This window comes from Callospermophilus lateralis, unplaced genomic scaffold (genome assembly GCF_048772815.1).
Source record: "Callospermophilus lateralis isolate mCalLat2 unplaced genomic scaffold, mCalLat2.hap1 Scaffold_190, whole genome shotgun sequence".
In the NCBI taxonomy this organism is placed as follows: domain Eukaryota; kingdom Metazoa; phylum Chordata; class Mammalia; order Rodentia; family Sciuridae; genus Callospermophilus; species Callospermophilus lateralis.
Genome location: NW_027512918.1, coordinates 591,604 through 615,626, shown reverse-complemented (window position 1 = coordinate 615,626; position 24,023 = coordinate 591,604). Strand labels below are relative to the sequence as shown.

At 35.5% G+C, this 24,023-nt stretch overlaps 1 pseudogene; it reads right to left on the bottom strand.

The window, feature by feature from the left end:
* The window catches only part of LOC143390013 (F-BAR and double SH3 domains protein 2-like), a 145,718-nt pseudogene that overhangs the window by 93,670 nt on the left and 28,025 nt on the right, over nt 1–24,023 (bottom strand).

The window sequence follows — 24,023 nt, the reverse complement described above, 5'->3', positions numbered from 1 at the left end:
GAGGGGGGCATGAGAATAGGAAAGACAGTAGAATGAATTAGACATAATTTCCCTATGTCTATACATGAATATGCGACCAGTGTTAACTCCACATCAAAAGAATGGAAAGTTATACTCCATGTATATATAATATGTCAAAATACAGTTTACTGTCATGTACAACTAAAAAGACCAAAAAGTATTTTTTTCCTGGCCCCTACAGCTTTACACATGCTAGGCAAGCATTCTCCCACTAAGCTATATCCCCAGCCTGGCCAAGATGCTTTTACAGACTTTTTTTTCAACATTTTCTTGTGAAAAATTTAAAATATGCACATAGTAAAATAAAAAGAATTAGATAATGAACACCTAGATACCCATTGTAATTCTGCAATTAATATTTTACTTCATTTTCTTTCACACACTTTTATCTATCTATCCATCCATCCTTCTTTTTATATATGAATCCTTCTGTTTTTTTTTTTGGGGGGGGATTCTGGGGGTTAAGAATATACAAAATAGACATATGACAAGACTTAAAGTACCAGGGTAGTAATGTTTATATTTCCCCATCACCTTTGCATTTCTAATGTTTTTCTAATAGATCATTACAACTCTGGTATATTGAAAAGAATATACACATAAGGAGGATAAAAAGTTTGTGCCCCTTTTCTTTCCCGTCTTTGGATACTGTCATGCAAAGATGGATACTCTGATCCCTTTACAAATGGTTTCTAAAAGATATAGTCAGTTCCCACTTCCCCTGCCAAAAAAAGAGAATTGAACAGGATCTTTTAAAGCAGCAGCTACAAAACACATACATTTTTATAAATGTATGCACTCAGTCAGGAAACATTTACTATGTATTTCATTTATTAGGAAGAATATAACATTTACTAATCACAAGAATAATTAATCTTTCAAAAGAGTAGTTCCACTACAAAAAAATTTACTCTATTAGAACCTAAAGAAAAGAAATTACATATATTTTTTCTACACACATTGGGACATGTGAGAAAAGTTGACAGATCAGTATTTTTAAATGAAAAGACTAGTGTTGAAGAATGACAGCATATGTCAAAAACCATGATACTGTAGTATTCAATCTGAAGTAGGAGGATGTTTCTGTTCCCCTGTGGATGAGTTAGAAGGATGCTGTCTCCAGACAGTTGTCCTTTAAGCATTCTTCTAGTATTACATTAGTTTCTTTGTTTTGTTTGTAGCAAAAACACGTTGAATTCTGAAATGGTTAACACCACCCACTGCAGTGAAGGTACTTTACCTTGCTGGAGTTCTCTAACAAAAACTGGAATGTGTTCTGCACAGTTTGGCATGTTCCTAGCTCAGTCCGGCTGAAGGCTATTAAATAATCCTTGAGGTGATCATACACATTGCCATCGAGAGCCTAGAATAGAGGTGCAAATAAAAGCAAAAAAAAAAAAAAAGTTGTGATAAAGTTGACACATAATACCTCTATGTCTACAAGAAAAGTATGAAAGTTCAGTTTGAAATCTATTAATAATAAATGCACAGGATATAGACTGTTGAGTAAGAATAATATAAACAGTTAACAATCACTTGAGAAATGCTGAATCTCTCTAATAAAAAAGCAACTACAAAAGGTAAAATCCAGGGGCTAGTTTTGTGGCTCCTCAGCACCACATTAAATAAATAAATAAATAAATAAATAAATAAATAAATAAATAAATAAACAAATAAATAAATAAATAAATAAATGTATTGTGTCCATCTGCAACTAAAAAAAGATATTTTTAAAAAGGTAAATTTCAACACTGGTAAAGCTGAAAGTGAAACAGAACATGACATGGAGACAAAAACTTCTGGTTTCTGATCTTTACTCATCTGCTTGTTACAATTTCTCTAGATACTTTATGTCAGAGGAGGCACAGACATTTAATACAATAATAAAAGCAAAGAATCCAGGCACAACTCTTGGAACAGTTACTCAATAAAAAATCTCCTCCATTTTAGTTAGCATATACTTTCCAAAGGAAGGTCAGAGAAAAAACAATAAAAATATTTTTAAAAAATGACTCAGATTCTGTTTTGTTTTCTATCTCTATGACTTTTTTGGACAGTTCACATAAATGAAATCATATAATATTTGGCCTGGATCCTGTTACTTGGCATAATGTTTCAAGGTCCATCAATGTAATAATATTTCATTCCTTTTTACAGCTAAATAATACTCCACCATATGGATGTACTCTTTTGTTTATCCATTTCTTCAGTTGATAAAAATTCATTCCCTTTCCACTATTATGAATAATGCTGCTATGAACATTTGTTTGAGCACCTGTATGGAGATTGAGCACACAAATGAAAATGTTCTTGTCATTCATATCTAAAACAGAGTCTAGAGGTCATGGCAAACACTTAGGTTTCTAATGACTGTTCCAGGAACTTCCCTGGCAGGCTAATCCAGCGAAATCGCCTCCATTAAGTCTGCATTTTCATTGATTTCCTCTGTCCAATGAAACCACTAACCTTTCCTTTGTTTTCTGGACATATCAAAGGCCATCCTGGCCTGTGTACAGGTATCCTGGACTGCAATCTTATTTTTTTATTACTCCTAAATAAAACCTTATTTTTTTCTTTTGGAGATTCGTCTCTCCATTTAACTCTGACACCATTTCTCCCAGGAATATACCTAGGAATGGAATTGCTGGGTTACAGGGTAATCCTCTATTTTTCTGTTTGAGAAACTGTTAAAACAATTTTTCACAGTGGCTACACCTGTCCACCAGTCCATGAGGATTCCCATTTCTCCAAATTCTTGCCAACAGTTGTTATTTTTTGGTTTTGGTATTTTGTTTTTTAAAATTATGAAAACCACTCTAGTGGTTGGGAAATGGTATCTCACTATGGCTTTGGTTTGTATTTCTCTAATGCAATGATGTGCTTATTGGCCATATATATGTCTTTTGGAGAAATGTCTATTCAAGTCCTTGACTCATTTTTTAATTGAGTTGTCTTTTTGATGTTGAATTTTAAGCATTCTTTACATATTTTGGATACTAGACTCTTGCAAGATATGTAATTTTCAAATATTTTCTCCCATTCTGTAAGCTGTCTTTTCACTTTCTTGATTGGTGACTTTTGATAAATGAAGGCTTTAAATTTTGATACATTCTTGCTTAGCTATTTTTTTTTCCTGAAGGTATTTTGGTGATACATATAAGAATACTCAACAAAGGTTTTATATTAAATTCCATTGGTATCTTATGTTTGTCTATTGCATTAACCTTTTTTTTATAAAATTGATTTTTTAAAAAAAATTCTGTCCCCAAATAGCAAATATTCACCTTTTGAAGTGATCAGACCACTAGATGGCACCATCAAGCACTTGAAATACAAGCAGCACAGATATCTTTAATACAATATCCATGTTGTTATGTAATATGACCAGAAACTGCTGGTGTTAAGTTGGAATAAAATCCCTACCTTAAGACATGCTTTTTATAAACTTTTTTTTTAAAAAAATAGAAACATTTAACTTCTGACATAAAGGTTTTGGCTTAGAAATGCTGGTAGTGGGTAGCGATAAAGTGTTTGCAGGAACCACTGAAGTCTTTTTTTTTTTTTTTTAACATACAGCAAATGATAAAACAAGCATTATGAGTTTTTAAAAGAGTGACATGCATTTTAAGGTGAAACACACACACACACACACACACACACACACACACACATAGTTCTTGTGACCTTAATACTGAGTACCAACTATGCCTAGGTCTTGTGCTAGCTCTATGGGTCCAAGTGATAAAAAACTGGAAATTAAAAATAAAAAGTTTTTTGTTTTTTCCTGCAGTGCCTAGAAATCAAACATAGGATTTCATACTTTCCAAAGCCTGTACTCTACTACTGATCTAACCCCGCAGTCCTCAAAGTCCTTTTCTTACTTCTCATTTATACCACTGTAACAATCTCCTGTGGCCCTGCACACAGCTGTCCCTTCTCACTAACCCATTTGCACACTAAAATCAGGAGGATGTTTTAAAACTACTTATTTTACTTGACTGCTCAACACTGTCCACTCGCCACCTATCACATTTAGGATGCTTTTAAAAAATTCTTTATCATGGACTACATGATTTGACTTGGTTTATGTCTTTTGCTTCCTCACTTAATTACTCTCTAATTCTTTTCCTCATTACACTTTCTGTACAACACACATCTTTCAGCTCCACCAATACTCCCTGAGCTTTCACACAAGCTTTCCTCTGCCTTGATTACCCTCAGCCCTCCCTTTCTGGCTCACTCTTATTCATCTTGAAGAACTTCACTTGATCATTATCTACTCTGGATATCTCTCTTCTCTTTCTTAGCTTTTTTTTTTCCTGAAGGTATTTCTCTTTCTGCTTCATAACATGTTACCTCATGCTTATAATATTTGTCTGTCTTTCCTTGGGATCTACATGGAAGAGAGATCATGCCTGTCTGTTCATCACTACATCTTCTGTGCTAATTATGGAGATTGACATATTAGTAGTGCTCAATAAATATTTGTTTTACAAATAACACATGGATCAAAATTCACAGGATTGAAGAAGAATGCACCCACACAGAACCTCATAACTAAAAATTTAAGCCTAATGATGTTATAATTAGCAAAATTTTGGAAAAGACACATAAGTAACTGACCTCACAAAATTCTGTCTAATGTAGTGTTTTCAAAACTTTATAATATAGCATCTGATGTAGAATCCCATGGCATGATACATGACTTTGCATGCTTCCTTCTTCCCAGAACAGATTCTGCTTCCCTGAGCATAGGGGCAAGCTCCTAAGACCAAGCTGGTAATGCAAGGCAGAACTTAATATCCCTGCTCTCTGCCTGAGTTACTGGGCACAGGCAGGCACTTGATCTAAATTAGAGCATCCTGGGATAGAAGCCGCAACAAGTCCAAAATGGCCTATCTTTCACACCACATGACTATTCTCACCTTGTAGATATTTATTCATATTTGTGTAGGAGAGAATTAAAACAACTCATAAAGAAAAGCTGTGATGAGAAATCTGAGAGTAAAGATGGCAAGGGGGACTAGAGAGAGAGATCTGGGCAGTGTCCTGGAATAGGGTAGTTCCTAAAGCAAGCTCTTCTGTGATTTGTTTACAGTAGCCAACACATTCCCATTTTTAAAGCTACTTTGAGTTGAGTCTTTGTTACCTGCAATCAAAAGAATCCTCACTAAAGATGAATGAATGACAACTGTAGCTTATATCAACCATATCTAAATTGTATGTTTTGGTTGTATTAAAAGGAAAAAAAAATCAACAACCCTTGATTCACATAGATAATTGCAAATAAAATTAATAGTTTGCTTTTCAATATTCCTTTATCTAAGTGGATCTAATACCTTAAGGCAACAATTTTTTATGTCAGAGATGAATAAAATGTAATCCAAAAGCTGCATCTATTCTTATAAATTTGAAGGAAGAACTATTTAAAGCTTATGCTAATTGTAAAAGTATCACAACTATAAAAGTTTGATAAGGACATGCATAGTAAAGATGCATCTGTGTCTTGTCTAGCATTTAAACATTTAACTAAGACATAAGAATGTTCTCAAAGTACACTTGTTCAATTTCAAATTGAGCAGATGTGCACAAATTTTAGTTCAAAGAGACCTGTGTAAAGAGTCGTAAAACTTTTTAAAAATGCTCAGAAATTGAAAGCATTCTTTCAAGGTTTATACAAATACTGAACTAACCTGACAATATCAGTTCCTTGGTTGTTTTCCATATGAAAAATTTGGTAGGTAACTTAACCAAATGTACATTTTAAAAAACAGTCAAACTGGGTACAGTGGTGCACATCTGTAATTCCATTGGCTCAAGAGGCTAAGGCTAGAGGGCCACAACTTCAAAGCCAGCCTCAGCAACTTAGTAAGCTACTCAGTAACTTAGTAAGACCTTGTTTCAAAACATAAATAAATATTTTTTTTTTAAAAAGGACCAGAGATGTGGCACAGTGGTTAAGCATCCCTGGGTTCAATCCCTAGTACAAAACAAACAAACAAAACCCGCCAAACTTGTGACTGACTACCTAATACAAATTCTTAAAAAAGGAGAATTCTGTAATATTTAGGCTGAGAAACAATGGGACCCGTAAACAGCAATATATTTTAATGGTCCAATGGTGTTTTTGAAAAACAAAACACCTGAATTTGAATGCCATCAGTAGCCATGCTCTTTTCAGTTAGCTAGCTGCACATCACCTGTTATCCATTCACCTTAACTCTACCCTCTACTCATTCTATCTGCTTTATTTCTAAAATCAGTTGAGTTTAGAACCAAAACCCATAATGGTAAATATGCAAAATAGTAAGAAAAATTGGAAATAGTCTAAAGACAAATGAAAAACTTAGAATTCTAAGATGTTTCACTGAACATTTAATTTACAGGAAAGTATAAATTCCCTGGAACTTATTTGAAGAGAAAAAATATGACGAGTTAGAAATTTGGAGAAATTTTTTTCTAAGCATTTGATGCAATTTCCCCTAATGTGAGAACAGTGGCCTCCTTATTTTCAATTCAGAAAGGTCATAAAGTCTTTAGTCAGCATTGTGCTAAAATCTCCTGAATTTCCTTAATGCAGCCTAGAAAAACAAACTTCTTTTCTGAGAGCCATGAGTATTTCTAAAATAGTCTTTGGTAAAAGTCAAGGAAATAAATATCAAAATGATAAATGTGAGCTGTCTTGAAATTCTACAGTCATCCTTTGCTGATGTTGGAAGCAAACACTGATTGCCTGTATGCTTTTGTTTATCTTTCTCAGAAGATCCCAAGCTGTACCTGCAGAGAAAGTAGCTTCTTACAGATTAAAACAACAATAATAACAACAACAAAAAAAATCAAAGCAAGTACGGCTGCTTTGCATTACTGTAAATATCTGAACATGTGGCTGAATTTGTCAATTGATATAAAGTAAAATTAAAAACACATCACCTAATTTTATACTTGGTTGTTTTGTTTTAGATCTCTGAGCTACATAAGAGTTCTGTGAAAGAGGAAGGAAATAGAAAAGTCTCTGTCTGTGACTTACAAAGTCAACAAAGAAAAAATTCAAAACTGCTTTTCTAAAGTCTGTGTTGTCTACTGGCACACAAGTGAAGTCAGATGCCAAAAGATCCACTGTACTGCTCATGGCCAGGCAGTCTGAATGTGCTACAACCACATGATGCTGAGGCAGCAACCCCAGTGCGGCACATCCAAGAGGAAACCTGAACCACGCACACCTGCATTCAAATCCCAGTCCAGCTCCTACTAGCAGTATCACTCTACAAAGACTCTTTAAAAAAATGGGCCAAGGACCTTTATTTTATTTTTATATGGTGCTGAGGACCGAACCCAGGGCCTCACACGTGCTAGGCGAACACTCTACCCCTGAGCCACAACTCCAGCCCCTCTACAAAGACTCTTAACCTTGAGCATTACACACCTGAACCGATGGAATAATAAAACTTAACCATTTCTAACAGAGAATTTTACCAATTTTCCTATAAAACTATGTAAGATTGGGGGCTGGGGTTGTGGCTCAGTGGTAGAGTGCTTTCCTAGCATGTATGAGACATTGGGTTCAATTCTCAGTACCACATAAAAATAAATAAAGTAAAGGTCTATTGATGACTAAAAGAAAAAAAAAAAGAAGACTGTGAGGAATTTTGGTGACAGGTTTGGTTTGAGTCTACTGTGTACTTGAATAGTATAATTTCTAAGTTTATTTCCTTATCTATAAAATAAAGAGATAATAACAGTATCTTCTAATTAAGTCTCTTAAATAGGTATTTTCTATGCTGTATTTTAATTCTCTTATTTCTTTTACTATAATTTTGGAGCTGTATTTGTAGTGGTTGACAGGGATTATAATTAACATCTTCACTTAAAACAATCTGGTTTGGATTAATACACACTTAATTTAAATCCCATACAACAACTCTGCTCCCATACGACTCTATTCCCTCCCTTCTCTGTGCTATTTATTGTCATAGAAATATATCTTTATACATTATAAGCCCATCAAAAATGTTTAATAATTATTGTTTCATGCATTGTCCTGGGGACTGAGCCTAGGGGCACTCAACCACTGAACCACATCCCCAGCCCTTTTTATATTTTATGTAGAAGCAGGGTCTCGCTGAGTTGCTTAGGGCCTTGCCAAGTTGCTGAGGCTGGCTTTGAACTCAAAATCCTCTTGCCTCAGACTTCTGAGCCACTGGGATAACAGGCGTGTGCCACTGCGCCTAACTCATGCATTTTCTTTTAAAGCAGACATTACATTATCCACTCTTTCTTGGTCTAGATAACCTCATTATTCTTGCCTTTAAGTTCGCAGATTCTTTCTTCTGCCAGCTCAATTTTGTTGTCAAAAACATTCAGAATATTTTATTTCAGTTATTATACTTTTGTATGTGAGTGTGTGATGCTGGGAGTCAAACTCCGGGCCTTACAAATGCTAGGCAAGCACTACCAATAAGCTACACCCCCATCTCAATGATTGTACTTTTTAACTTCAGAATTTCTATTTGGTTCCCTTTTAAAATTTGTATCTCTGTTGACATTTTATGTTTGGTGAGATTCATTTTTATAATTTCCTTTACTTCTTTAGACATGGTTTCCATTAGCTATTTGGCTATAATAAAAATAGGTGCTTTTAAATCTTTAAACTAATAAGTCCCCCGTAACTTCCGCAGGGACAGTTTCTGTTGACTCCTTTTTTATCCTCCGTATGGGCCATACATCCTGTTTCTCTACATGTCTCATATATCTTTTTTTTGTTGTTGTTAAAAATGAAACATTAAAATGGCAGCTCATCAACTGCACCACCCCAGCAGCAAAGAAATGCACTTCTTTAGCAGTGGTCCTGATGACCCATAGGTAGTGAGGATATGTGCACATATGTGGAGCTGGAGCAAACAGACTTGGAGGGCAAAAAGACCTCATACAGAGAAACTGACATAAGTTCAGGTCTTCAGGTGTCTGAACCAGAGAAATGTATAGATAAGACAATAGGTAGAACTGATGCAAACAGAACTATTCTTGACATTCCAATTTAGTCATAGAATTTTCTCATATCTATCTTTTGACTGTATTATTTACATGGCATCCTTTCTGTGTATTTTTGATGATGAAGTACTGAAACTCCAGAAAGTACTTAGCATGAAGAATATCAAGTCTTGTTCATGAGGCAATATCACTGATGCTGATCTAAATGTTCCTTTAAAAAAAAATTTATTATTTAATTATAGTTGGACACAATACCTTTATTTATTTTTATGTGGTGCTGAGGATTGAACCCAGGGCTTCGTAAGTGCTAGGCGAGTGCTCTACCACTGAGCCACATCCCCATCCCTCTAAATGTTCTTCACATTGAAATTCTAGAGAAGAGTTAATATACGTTTCTTGGATATATGGAACCATTAAAGGAAACAAACCTATCCTCTTATATGCTTCAACTGTTCTCTTATGAAACAACAATTGCTGGTTGGTGGTCTGATTCTTTTTAGACCCACAACAGCCTCCATCTAACAGAAAAAATATTAGCCAGATGGTGTACACGTGACAGCTAAATTTCTTTGCATCTGCCAAATCTGTGCAATTTTGGGATACTATGATATAAAAGAACCTGTGATAAACACAATATTTAAGTAATTATACCCAGCAATTCAATTCAATAAAATATTTCTTGAGATCTTAACTGTGTGTCAATAACTATGTTGAAACTGAATTTGTATTTGTTTTTAAATAAATAACCATGAGAAATGCTCCAAGTATTAAAAACAAGCATGTAATAGGATAATTTTAACTACCAGCAGTGACAGAAGAGAGGCATCTGGACAAATATTAATATTTAAGGAAGATTTTCTGGAGAAAATGATCCCTGAGTGCACTCAATACAGGTTGAGCATCCCTAATCTAAAACTCCCAAATCCAAAATACTATGAAATCTGAAATGTTTTTAATGCCACGCTACTAAAAAATTGTGGATTTGGGGGAACAATTCAGATTTCCAGATTAGGGATGCTCAATTGGGAAAATCTATGCAAATATTCCCCAAATCTGAAAAACTGCAAAATCTAAAATAGTCCCAAGCATTTCAGATAGGGCTTCTCAATTTGTGTCTTGCAAGGCACTATGGGAAATACAAAACATAAAACATGTGAAACAATTAAAGAATAATATAGGCTATGCGCAATGGCACATGCCTGTAATCCCCATGGCTCAGGAAGCTGAGGCAGGATAGTTAGTTCAAAGCCATCCTCAGCAACTTAGCAAGGCCCTAAGCAGCTCAGTGAGACCCTATCTCTAAAATATAAAAAAAAAAGGCTGGGGATGTGGATCAATGGTTAAGTGAGCCTGGATTCAATCCTTGGTTATGCGGGGTAGGGAGGGGAGGAGTGGTGTCTGAGTTACTAAATATGTAATGTAGGGTATTTTAAATTTTAAATTTTACTTTTTTGATATTTAGTTATTTAGAATACCAAATATTTCAAGTTCAGAATCTATTAAAAAAAAGAATTTGGTTTTCTTTATTATAAACGTTAACATGTCTATACTAAAGTCAATTCCAGTAAAAAAACTCTGCTTGCGAAACAGTATTTGGATCACAGAAAAAATCATTAGCTAAGGACATTTATGAAAGAAGGTCAAGAAACACAGGATCCATTTCTCAGCACCAATGACAGTAATTCCTCCCTAAAAAAAAAAAGAAAATCACAACTAAACATTTTATTTTTCCAATTAGTAAGACTGATGCTGCCATAGACTGTGTGTCTCAATACTTTCTAAGGAATGGGCTTAAAATTCTAAAACAAAAAAAGTTCAATTCCTTATTCCAAAGTTTAAGGTATCTACAATTCTAACTTAATTTTGCTAAAAGAATTATGGAAGTTTATTTAGATGTTAAAAATTGCCTAATTGGTAAAAATCTTTTCAGTTTCTCTGTTAGATTTTGATCTCTTAGAGAAATTTCCCTGACCTTTAGGAAATCTATGAAGTAGGCTGGTGGTTCTTTCTATAAGCAAGTAGTAAAGTTCCAGGAGGCTTCTCTGAGCACATCTGTGCCCTGCTTACACAGCCCCTCTGGCAGGAGCTCCTAGTGTGACAACATAACAGCCTCATGTAGAAAGTGAAAAGGCATTTATGGCCTCACGTAGATGATTCTTGGGCTCGAATTTCACAAAAGCAAGGGAAATAAGTTTCAGCCCTAACTAAGTAGGAAACTGCTTTGCCATTAGTATTAGCCTTTTTTTTTCAAGAGAGAGAGAGGGAGAGAGAGAGAGAGAGAGAGAGAATGAGAGAGAAATTTTTAATATATATTTTTTTAGTTTTTCGGTGGACACAATATCTTTATTTTATTTTTATGTGGTGCTGAGGATCAAACCCAGCGCCCCGTGCAGGCCAGGCGAGCACGCTACAGCTTGAGCTATATCCCCAGCCCAAGTATTAGCCTTTTTAACTCTTTACTATTTAAGATTTCAAAGACTGAAATCTTGGAACAATATTTATTTATTCATGGTACAGGGGATCGAACCCAGGGCCTCATACATGCTAGGCAAGCACTTTAATACTAAGCCACATCTCCAACCACTCCAATAATATTTAAATGGTCCTTTGTGTTTGTTTATGCTTATAAGAAAATGCACCACACTGTTAATACTAAAAAGATCTTTCATAAAGCATATTGATATTCCTGTTGATAAACCACTTTGATCAGAAACATGTTGTTTATAAAATGCAGTTATACAAAATATCATTTTATTTGCTAATAGTCACTGTATCATCCATGTCTAAAATAGTATCTAAGAGAATATAAGTATTTAAAAATGACTTTAGAGGGCTGCGGATATAGCTCAGTTGGTAGAGTGCGTTCCTTGTGTGCACAACACCCTGGGTTCAATCCCCAGCACCACACACACACACAAACACACACATACACACACACACACAAAACCCAACAACTTAAAAATGACTTTAAATGTCAGTTTGCTTAGTATCATTACTAAATAAAAATGTTTAACTTATAAATAAGCAAAAATTAAATCTTTAAAATGTTAATAATAGCCCATGTTCATTCACAAATTGTCACACACACACTTGTTTTTTTTTTTTTTTTTTAATCCTAGGGACTGAACAAAAGACAAGAAAGAACATGCCAAGGTGATAGAATCATTTACTACTGTGCAGTGGGGTTATTTTCTGTACTCTGCAAATTTTCTTTTGTTACTTTAGTAACCAAGTGAAAAATATATCAAATGAAAAATACACCTTTTTAAAAAATTAAAGAAAATCAAATGATACTTTATTATTATTTTTGCTATACAATAGTATGCTATATGATATGCTATTTGCTTTATTTTTATTGTAGTTATCCTAGTAAGTGAGAAAGAATAGTTAAAATGGAAGCAGCCAGTTAAGTTTTATCAAACCCAAGAAATGGTAAGGTTTGAGAAAAAGAGAGTGGCTAATTACCAAATGCTGCTGTGAAGAATAATAACTGTAAAAGGTAATAATGCCATTATTACTGACACCGTGAGAACAGTTTTATTGGTACACTGGGAGTGGAAGCCAGATTATTAAAGCAATTACAACCAACTTCATAAAGCCTAGCTAAGGGGCTGGCTCAGTGGTAGAGCACTTGCCTTGCAAGAGTGAGGCACTGGGTTTGATCCCAGCACCACATAAAAACAAATAAAGGTGGGCTAGGGTTGTGGCTTGTGGTAGAGCACTTGCTTAGCACATGTGAGGCCCTGGGTTCGATTCTCAACACAAAAGGAAGGAAGGAAGGAAGGTGGGTATTATGTCCATTTACAACTAAAAACATTAAAAAAAAAACAAATAATGGCATTGAGTCCATACACAACTAAAAAAATATATTTAAAAAAAGCTTAGCTGAGAAGAAAGTGAATCAGAAGACAGAATCTTAAATAACACACATCATTGTAGTCACACTTCCCAAGACACTGAGCTCAAGATACTTTTGGAGATGTTCAACCAAAAGTTCATGAACCAAGCAGATCATCCTAAGCTTATAAAAAATGATTCCAGAAAACAGAAAGTGACTCCACTCATTTGGGGGATTTGCATGATTTTGGAACAATATAAAGTAGGCAAGGAAAATTAAAGATGAATTCTACTTATGAAGGTAGATATAAAAATAAAAAAGTGGCTCAAATTAATTAATTAATTAATTTTTGTGGTACTGGGGATTGAACTCAGAGCCTCACTTGTGCCAGGTAAGTGCTCTACCACTGAACTATAACCCCAGTCCCTGAAAAGTGAATTTTATTTTACTTATTTATTTTTCAGTACTGATACCTAATTCAGAGGCACTTTACTACTAAGCCACATCCCCATTCCATTTTTTTCTTTTTCTTTTTAGTTGTTGTTGGACCTTTATTTTATTTATTTATATGTGGTGCTGAGGGTCAAACCCAGTGTCTCACACATTAGAAAGCACACAACCCCACTGCCCCAATCCTTTTTATTTATTTGTTTGTTTGTTTAGAGAAAGGGTCTCACTAAGTTGCTAAGGCTGGCCTTGAACTTGTGATCTTCCTGTCTCAGCCTCCCAAGTTGCTGGGATTACAGGTGTATGCCACTATGCCTGGCTGAAGAATGAATTTTACAAGTACATCATTGTTTAGTAAGATTTATTCTAGAATGAAATATTCTGATATATTATGAAAAATAAAAATCACATGCTCTTCCTTAAAAATGCAAAAAACAAACGACTCACCCAAGGCTCCCAAACTCAAAAACAACAATACATTATAATCAACTGATAACTATATGCATAGAAAAATTAAACAGAATCTAAATATCCATTAGAACTAGACAAATTCAACAAAGATTGTATTTTAAAATAAATCTACTGAGGTGGGATTTCTGGCTTGGCAGAGTGAGTAGGTTGGCATACCCTGCCCCCCAAAATGAAACCCTATAAAACTGGATAAAATTATCAAAATCTGCCATTACAGGCTCTGGAAATCAACCCAAAACTGAAAACTGCTGAACTTTGTGTAAGAACAGAGATAATCTGTGGTATTCCTGCCTAGGGCAGTTCTCCTGTCTGTTCTATATGGAAACAGTCCTACCAGAATAAAGCTGGCAAAGAACTAGCAGGTTCATTGCCAAGAGGGACTGACTTGATTTGAAGCAGAGGGTGAAAACTCATTTCAAGTGAAATAATGAGGAGTACACCAGAAAAGGCAGTGGCTCTACTGGACTAGGGCTGTGGTCCCAGTTGGGGTGAACATCTGACCAACAGCTGGATTTAACACAAATCCAGGGAAATAAAAGCCATGATTTCCACAAGACCCTAACTGACAGGAAGGCCACTTGTACCTGCAAGGGAGAAATGAGGGAACACAGCACAAAGTGAAGGCAGTAAAAATAAAACTACCTAAACTTGGAATGCAGTCCTCAACTAATAAATGGACCCATGAGTGAAAGAGGGCAAAGGCCTAGTGCACTGTTTGTGAGTGTTAAAAGTACAGTTTGGGACCAGTCTCTGGCTGACTGCCAAGTAATGAATCATAGGGGAAACCATGGGAATGAATACAAAGCTCCAAAATAAAAACAATAAAAAAGAGCAAAGATACTAGTGGCTGCACACTGCAGGATAAAGAGACTCTGAAAAATTAGCCTGGATAAGCAATAAAGTAACCAACTAAACAAAAACAACCTCAGGAAGGGGTGGGAAATACAGATATTCTAAAACATGTTATCTCAGCCTGGCATGGTGATGCATGCCTGTAATACTAGTGACCTGGGAGGCTGAGGCAAGAAGATCAAAAGTTTGAGGCCAGCCTCAACAACAAAGCAAAACCCTAAACAACTTAGTCTCAAAGAAAAAACTGAAAAGGCTAATAGTAACCAACTAAACAAAAACAACCTCAGGAAGGGGTGGGAAATATAGATATTCAGTGGCTCAGTGGTTAAGCACCCCAGGGTTAAATCCCTAGTATCAAAAAATTAAAATAAAATTATCTCAAATACCCCCCCCTTTTTTTAAATAAGAGCTATGCCAAGAAACAGTAAACTGTTATCCATACTCAGAGAATAAAGAAGTTAATAAAAATTGATATCTGTAATTGATATATTTGTTCTAAGGCACGTAAAATATTGTAAACTGCCACATTAAGTACATATGAAGGTAAATATTCAGGCTTTAGTCATTACTCACTATTTTTTGTAGGAACAGTCTCTGCAGCAGTCTACGCAGTAGCTCACACAGCTACCTAGAGTTATTTTTTGCACCCCAGCCCCATTTCCCCTGCCCCAGGTGAGGTTCAGGTCCAAGAAAATGAGACTCACATTAGTGGGTTTGGAAGTCATTCTAGTTTAATAGCCTCCTCTCCCACAGGGCCCAAAATCTCTTATAACAATGCTATAGGTATAGATTGCAGGTCTCTGCAAGGGACACACTGTTACCAGAGTCAATGTCCTCAGGCAAACTCAATGATATGGTCTTTTAAATATTTACAGTTTTCCCATTAGATACAGTTTACTCAACAGGCATGATTTTTATCAAGCAATGTTGCCTAATAACATTTTTGACATAGAACATATACAAAGCCTTTTCAGCAAACATTTTCAACACGGGCAATGGGTCAAAAAATGGAGGGGCAAAAGAACCTTATATGTAACAAAGATCTGTGGTCCTCCAAAGGGTCATGGTTCATAAGCAGATACATGATCTATCTGTGGTACCAACATTTCAAATGGGGTGATGATAATTAGGGGAAAAGTTCTTAAGCTCTTTAGGGAGCAATAATATGCTTGGATAACAGATTTAAAACATTAACAAATAGCCAAATTACCAGGCAGAAGGGAAAAGGTTTTTTTAAACCTTTACTCATATTACTTGGTCAACACTACACAACTAGTAAGAAACTTACATTCAGGTTTCCATGATTATAAAGCCTGAGCATTTTCCAATGTATCTTATGCCTCAATCAAGAGCTTTAAACTTAGTAGAGGACCTAAATTCTATGTTTAAATTTATTTAAACTTTTCCTAGGTAAGAAATTCGATGTATCATAAGAGAGACTTGAACTCTTCTCTTCCAGACATATACACAGGCACCAGTTCAGCCAAGAAAAGCAGATTTAAGAGGTTTTCCAGAGCTATGATTGAGCTGTAGAAATTTCTTTACAGGTTCCCATTTCATGCCACCCAAACTTTGACCTGTACTTAAGTGGTATGACTAGACCTAAAGCTAAATTAAATTAAATTAAATTTGCTCAATACAATTGTATGGTATCATTATGGATAATATCGTAAATTAACTACTGCTTCTTATAAAGTATTTCAATTACTTCTAATTATTGAATGTTTTCTTTTTTTAATATATGTTTTTTTAGTTGTCAATGGACCTTTATTTATTTATTTTTATGTGGTGCTGAGAATGAAACTCAGTGCCTTACACATGCTAGGCAAGTGCTCTACCACTGAGCCACTCCCAGGCCTTTGAATGTTTTATTTCTTAACATTTCAGTTGCTTTCAGTGATCCCATCTTGATTATACATGTAGACAAATAGTTTCACATACATTTATTTATATCCTTCAAATAAATTCCTGAGATATAATTACTGAAGCAAAGAATATGGTTTATTTTTGTTTAATGTTTTAACTGATATGTAAAAACAAAAATTGTACATATTTATGGGATACCCTGTGATGTTTTACTAAATGTATACATTATGTAATTTTTAAAATCAAGGTAAAAATATCTATCTCCTAAAACATTTATCACTTCTTCATGGTGAAAACTTTCAAAATCCTTTCTTCTAGCTTTTTGAAATGGTCATCCTACTATGCAAGAGCACACCAAAACTTCTTCCTATCTAATGATAACACAATATCTGTTGACCAAACCACTCCCCGTTCCATTTCCTCTGTTCCCCTCAGAAAAATAGGATCCATTTTAAGGCATGTGACATACAGTACCAACAGCGCCCCCGAAATGCTGTATCAATTTATACTCTCAACAACAGAATATGAATGTTTTAACAAATTTTTTTTAAAGAGAGAGTGATGGGGGGAGGGAGGGAGGGAGGGAGAGGGAGGGAGAGGGAGAGGGAGAGAGGGAGAGAGAGAGAGAGAGAGAGAGAGAGAGAGAGAGAGAGAGAGAGAGAATTTTTTTTGATATTTATTTTTTAGTTATCAGTGGATACAACATCTTTGTTTGCATGTGGTGCTGAGAATTGAACCCAGGTTGCACGCATGCCAGGCGAGCGCGCTACCACTTGAGTCACATCCCCAGCCCCATATTAACAAATTTTTTTTTTAATCTTTAATCCAGCTTTTTTTTTATTGGTTATTCAAAACATTACAAAGATTGCAGAATCACATCGGTTACACATCCACATTTTTACATCATGCCATAATAGTAACTGTTGTATTCTGCTACCTTTCCTATCCTCTACTATCCCCCCTCCCCTCCCCTCCCAACTTCTCTCTCTACCCCATCTACTGTAATTCATTTCTCTCCTTATTTTTTTCCCATTCCCCTCACAACCTCTTATATGTAATTTTGTATAACAATGAGGGTCTCCTTCCATTTCCATGCAATTTCCTTTTTCTCTCCCTTTCCCTCCGACCTCATGACTCTGTTTAATGTTAATCTTTTCCTCCTGTTCTTCCTCCCTGCTCTGTTCTTAGTTGCTCTCATTATATCAAAGAAGACATTTGGCATTTGTTTTTTAGGGATTGGCTAGCTTCACTTAGCATAATCTGCTCTAATGCCATCCATTTCCCTGCAAATTCCATGATTTTGTCATTTCTTAGTGCTGCGTAGTACTCCATTGTGTATAAATGCCACATTTTTTTATCCATTCATCTATTGAGGGGCATCAGGATTGGTTCCACAGTCTAGCTATTGTGAACTGTGCTGCTATGAACATCGACGTGGCAGTATCCCTGTAGTACGCTCTTTTAAGGTCTTCAGGGAATAGTCTGAGAAGGGCAATAGCTGGGTCAAATGGTGGTTCCATTCCCAGCTTTCCCAGGAATCTCCATACTGCTTTCCATATTGGCCGCACCAATTTGCAGTCCCACCAGCAATGTACAAGAGTACCCTTTTAAATGGATGGCATTAGAGCAGATTATGCTAAGTGAAGCTAGCCAATCCCTTAAAAACAAATGCCAAATGTCTTCTTTGATAATAAGGAGAGTAACTAAGAACAGAGTAGGGACGAAGAGCATGAGAAGAAGATTAACATTAAACAGGGATGAGAGGTGGGAGGAAAAGAGAGAGAGAAGGGAAATTGCATGTAAATGGAAGGAGACCCTCAGGGGTATACAAAATTACATACAAGAGGAAGTGAGGGGAAAGGAGGTAAAATTTAAGGGGGAGAATTGAATTACAGTAGAGGGGGTAGAGAGAGAAGAGGGGAGGGGAGGGGGAAGGGGTGATAGTAGAGGATAGGAAAGGCAGCAGAATACAACAGACACCAGAATGGCAATATGTAAATCAATGGTTGTGCAACTGATGTGATTCTGCAATCTGTATATGGGGTAAAAATGGGAGTTCATATCCCACTTGAATCAAAGTGTGAAATATGATATATCAAGAACTATGTAATGTTTTGAACAACCTACAATAAAAATTAATTTAAAAAAATTAAAAAAAAAATAAATTGTGCACAACAAGTAAAAAAAAAAAAAAAAAAAAGAGTACCCTTTTTCCCACATACTCGCCAGCACTTGTTGTTGTTTGACTTCATAATAGCTGCCAATCTTACTGGAGTGAGATGGTATTAACAAATTTTTAACTTAGCTTTTTAATAGAATTGATACTAACATTATCATAATTTCCATTTCTTTGATTCTTGGGATAGAAGATTTTCAGTCATTAGTTTTTAAAAATTGTTTTTTATTGAGATGTCCCATTTATCACTTCTTCATTTTAGTATCTTAAGTTGTACAACTACTGCCAGTATCTAATTTCAGAATGTTCTATCATCCCCAAAAGAAAACTCACACCCATTAGGTAGTGACTGTTATTTCCCCTTCCCCGAAGCTCCTGGCAATCACTAATCTACTTTCTCACTTTATAAATTAGCCCACTCTGAACATTTCATATACATAAAATGAGGCAACATGTGACCTTTTGTACCTGGTTGCTTTTATTTAACCTTGTGATTTTAATGTCATCTATCTTTCAGAATAAATCAGTACTGCATTCCATTTTATGGCTAAGTAATATCAAATTATATGGATGTAACACATTTTGTTTATCAGTTATATAACACATTTATCAGTTAATGAATATTTTGGTTGTTTCTACTTTTTTGGAGGTGTGGTATTAGGGATTGAACCCAAGGGCGCTTTACCACTGAACTTCATCCCTGGCCCTTTTTATTTTTGAGACAGGGTCTTGCTAAGTTGCTGAGGCTGGCCTCAAACTTGCAATTCTCCTATCTCAACCTCCTGAGATTACAGGTGTGTGCCATCTTCATCTTGTTATCAACATTGTTGTTCTATTTTAATTCTATCCATTCTAGTGAGAGTGAAGTGGTATTTCATTATAGTTGGGTTTGCCTTTTCCTAATGACTAATGTTGTTAAACATCTTTTCATATCTTTTTTGGGAAAAAAATCTATTGAAATTCTTTGTCCATTTTAACAACTGGGTCATCCTTTCATTGTTTAGTTGTAAGGCTCTGTTATATATTCTGACATTAGACTCTTATCAGATAAGAGTAATTTTCTAATAGTTTTTTTCTGTTCTGTGGATTTTCTTTTCCCTTTCTTTACAGAGCTTTGATGCACCAAAGTTTTTAATTCTATAAACTGTTTATTTCTTCTTTGTTTGATTGAGCTTTTGGTGATATCTGAGAAAGTACATTCTAAGATCACATGGACTTACACTTTATTGAATTTTATAGTTTTAACATTATATTTAAGTCTTTCATCTTGAATTAATTTTTATGTATGGTATGAGATAAAGGTCTAATTTCTGTTGAAAGAATATCCTTTCCCTCATTAAATGCCTCTGTTAAAAATCAACCCACCATTGATATATAATCATTAGTCTTTTGAATTTGTTTTTAAACCTGAATTTGTAGCTTTTCTTTGTTTTAGAATATTTTAATTTTTCTTATTGATTTATAGGAATATTTTAATTCCCATATTATCATGTGGTTTATCAGATTGAGAACATACATAGTGGATGTACAGAATCTCTTTGTTGTTGTCCACCAAAATCTGTTCTTTCTTTCTTCCTGGTACATGGTGGGACTGCATTTCCTAGCCTCCCTTGCTGTCAGGTACAGCATTCTAAGTTCTCCAATACAATGTGAGCAGAGTAATATATGCCACTTTCCAGACTAGATCTTCAGAGAATAGATATTTGTTTATCTTTTCCTCTGTCAACTGGCTAGAACCCAAATAAGTCAGTGACCAATATTTAGTCAGGGTAGTGATGAGGGAAAGTGGAAGAGCCACTCTGCTATCTGGGTTCTTGAATAGCTTCAGGAGGAAGAACCTAATCATATGAACTGCTAATCACCTAAGCTACTGCATGAAAAATAATGAATATCTATGGTGTGTGAGCCACTGCAGTTTGCATCTCCATGTTTTAGCTGATCCTAATTAAAAGAGAAGTAGTATCTTGCAGTAGGATGTTGCTGTAACAAAAAACTAACATAGAAGACATCTGCTAAGCGGCAGAATAGCAAGTGGTACACAGGTGCAAAAAAGATTGAGAAACTAGTAATACTTGTTATACCAATGCAAAACATCTGTCACAGTGTTGTCTATGATTACAGGGGAAAATAAAAAGGGATATAGAGTGGCACAATAGGCCAGGTTTCTCAACCTTGGAACTTTAACTTGGATGTACTTATTGCAATGCTTAGCCCTTACTTCAGTATATGTTAGATGTTGTTGTTACTATTGTGACACATTTTTATGATTCAGGATGTCAAATCTATTACCATTTTCCCACATAATCTACCCTTTGCTAGAATTCTTAAAAATATCATCTCCACACCAAGACCAAGTAAACATTCATGCATGTTTTTCTCTATTAAATTTATCTTCAACAATCTTATCACTTACTTTAGCCTGGTATGATAAAAAGATGAAGATTTTTCTTTTTCTATAGAGTCTTGACATCATTTCTTTCATAATCTGTTATTATTCCAGTGATTTGAAATCTACCTTTTCACAGTCTCTAATAAATTCTTTTTAAAAAGGTTTTAAATTTTTTATTATTGCATTATAGTTACAATATTGGGATTCATATAAATTCTATATCTTACAGCAGTTGATCATGTTTGCTGTGGAAATGAGGTGAAAGTTCAGAACAGCAGATAAAGGTCTTATTTTCATAAAGCTGAGGGAAAACACTAGCTGATAAGAATACTAAAAGCCACAGGCTTCTTTCACTTAAACAATAAGTTTTCAGGGTCCACATGTTGTTGATATTCTCAATATGTACACTTTAGAGCATTTTTATTTCAGGCAAGAACCAAAAAAATCCCCAAAGCTTTCCATTATGTCTATATGAAGACAAAGATAGGAAGGAAGAGCATCCATGAGTCTATTGCTGGAAACTCCCCATGAACTGTCAACTTGTACTGGTTTTACTTGGTCACTCAAATGAGGCAACTCTCTCTTCTCTATTTTAATGCCAGAAATAAATAGAGGGAAAATACTTATCTAATATTAGCCTTTAGCACTTTTAGGGCAAAAATAATTCTATATTTTTTTTTTGTTTAATTCTGTTCACCTTACACTATTTTGGTAAGAAAATTTGGTTAATATACATAAGAGCTTTTTGATATAGATAAGACATGAAGTTATGTTGATTAAGAAGATGGTGGAAGATGAGGGAAGGTAGAAAGAGAAATGAATAAAGAATCCCTACTATGCAGGAGGCACTTACACATATTTACAACTCATGAGAAGGATGTCATTAGCCACATTTCCACAGATGAATACATGGTTTCACAGATTAAGAAGCATAATAAAGCACTGGAAGCCCATTCCTTTCTTCTATTTTTTTTGAAATGTACAGTACAGTCTTGTTATCTATAGTCACCCTCCCGTGCAACAGCACCAGAAATTCTTAACTCTTATCTAACTACAGTTTTGTGCCCAGGCAACAACTTTCCCCAACCCTGTCCCCTTCTCCAGCCTCTGATAACCTCCACTGTACTATCAACTTCTATGAAATCAACTCTTAGATTCCACATCAGTGAGATCATATGGTACTTGACTGTCAAGAGCCTACTATTTGTCACATTATCCTAGGTGCTAGAAATACTGTGCAGAGAGAAAAAGACAAAAAGTCCTTCTCTGCATATTACGTCAGAGGTTGCCATAATGTAATAAACACAGTGAAGGGATAAAGCATGAAGATAAGATGCTATCTTATACTGATTAGTCAGGGGAGATCTTACTAATAAAGTCACATCTGAGAAATGGAGCTGAGTGGAGTAAGGGAGAAGTGGTATCTAAAAGAAGAGCTTGCTTAAGAAAACAGCAAGTTCAAAGGTCCTGAAGTGAGAGGCACTTGGTGTGAAATAGTCAGAAAGCCAATATTGAATTACACTGAAACAAAGAGTGGTTGACAACATAGGACCCCATAAAATTTTTAATTTTAAACTGAAGAGAAGAGAAGCTATTAGCAGGTTTTGAGCAAAGGATTGACAAAATCTAGTTTAGGTTTTAAAATGATCACTTTGGCTAATGTGGAAAGAATACATATTGAAGTAAGGGGTGGAAGCAGAGAATCAAAGAGAAGACTTTAAGTATTTGCAGATGTAATAATGGTGGCTTGAATTAAAATAGTGGTAGTAGAGGTGAGGGAAAAATGGTTCTACTTAGAAGAATTACCAATGGTATAATGTGGAGTTTGGAGGGGGGCAGCAGGATGATTTCTAGCCTAAGCAACTGCGAAGATATAGCTGCCTCTATTAAGAAAAGAATAAGACGAGCAAGTTTGTGAAGAGAAAATCAAAGGTTGAATAGGTGACCAGTGGTCAGGAGAGGACTGAAACAGAAACAGAAAATAAGTCAATGTATTTAGGTTGTGGAAGTCAAGTTTCTCACTGTTCAACATAGCATCTATATACAAATAGAAAGGCAGGGAGGTAAAACAGGTGTGAAGGCACATTCCTGAAATTCCAGTTACTTGGGAGACTGAGGCAGGAGGATCACAAGTTCAAGGCCAACTTGGGCAATTTAGGGAGACCATGTTTCAAAACAAAAATAAGAAAGGGCTGGGAATGTAGCTCAGTGGCAGAACACTTGCTGAGCATGCACAAGGCCCTGGGAAGAAAGGGAAGGAGGGAGGCAGGAAAGGATCTTAAAAGTACAGGATTTGAACTGGACAGCTCAATGTAAATTGAGCACACAAAAACATACACATACACGGACAGATATAAAAACAGATACAGCTGTATGTGTGTGCAAAAGACAGGAAAAAACAAAGTGCTTTTCCTAGTCTCCCTTACCAGTCAGTATTATTAACACTTCTGACATTAGATATGTATGTGACAATCCTCCAACAGACACCTGCTGAGGATACTCTAATTCAATTCCATTCTGACACTGCCCTTCTGGACAGCATCAATGTCACATGTTAAGACCTCAGTCCTACAAGAGTACTGCCCACTTTCAAATGCCAATCACAAATCCCAGGTTGTGACTTGTATTTTTGATCAAACACACAAAAATTTGTAACAGTTTCGTGGAACCCTCCTTGGGTTTGATTAGTTTGCTATAGTGGCTCACGGAACTTGGGGAAATACTTTTACATACATTTATGCATTTATTAGAAAAGTTATTACAAAAGATACAGATGAATAGCTAGATGAAAGAGATGTATATGATGAAGTGTGGGAGAAGGGGTAGAACTTCCATGTCCTTTCTAGGCACACCACCTGCCAGGAACATCCATGTGTTCACCTATCCAGAAGCTCACTGAACTCTCTCCTTTTTTTTCTTTCTTGTGTGTATGTGTGTGTTGCTGGGGACTGAACCCAGGGCCTCATGCATGTGAG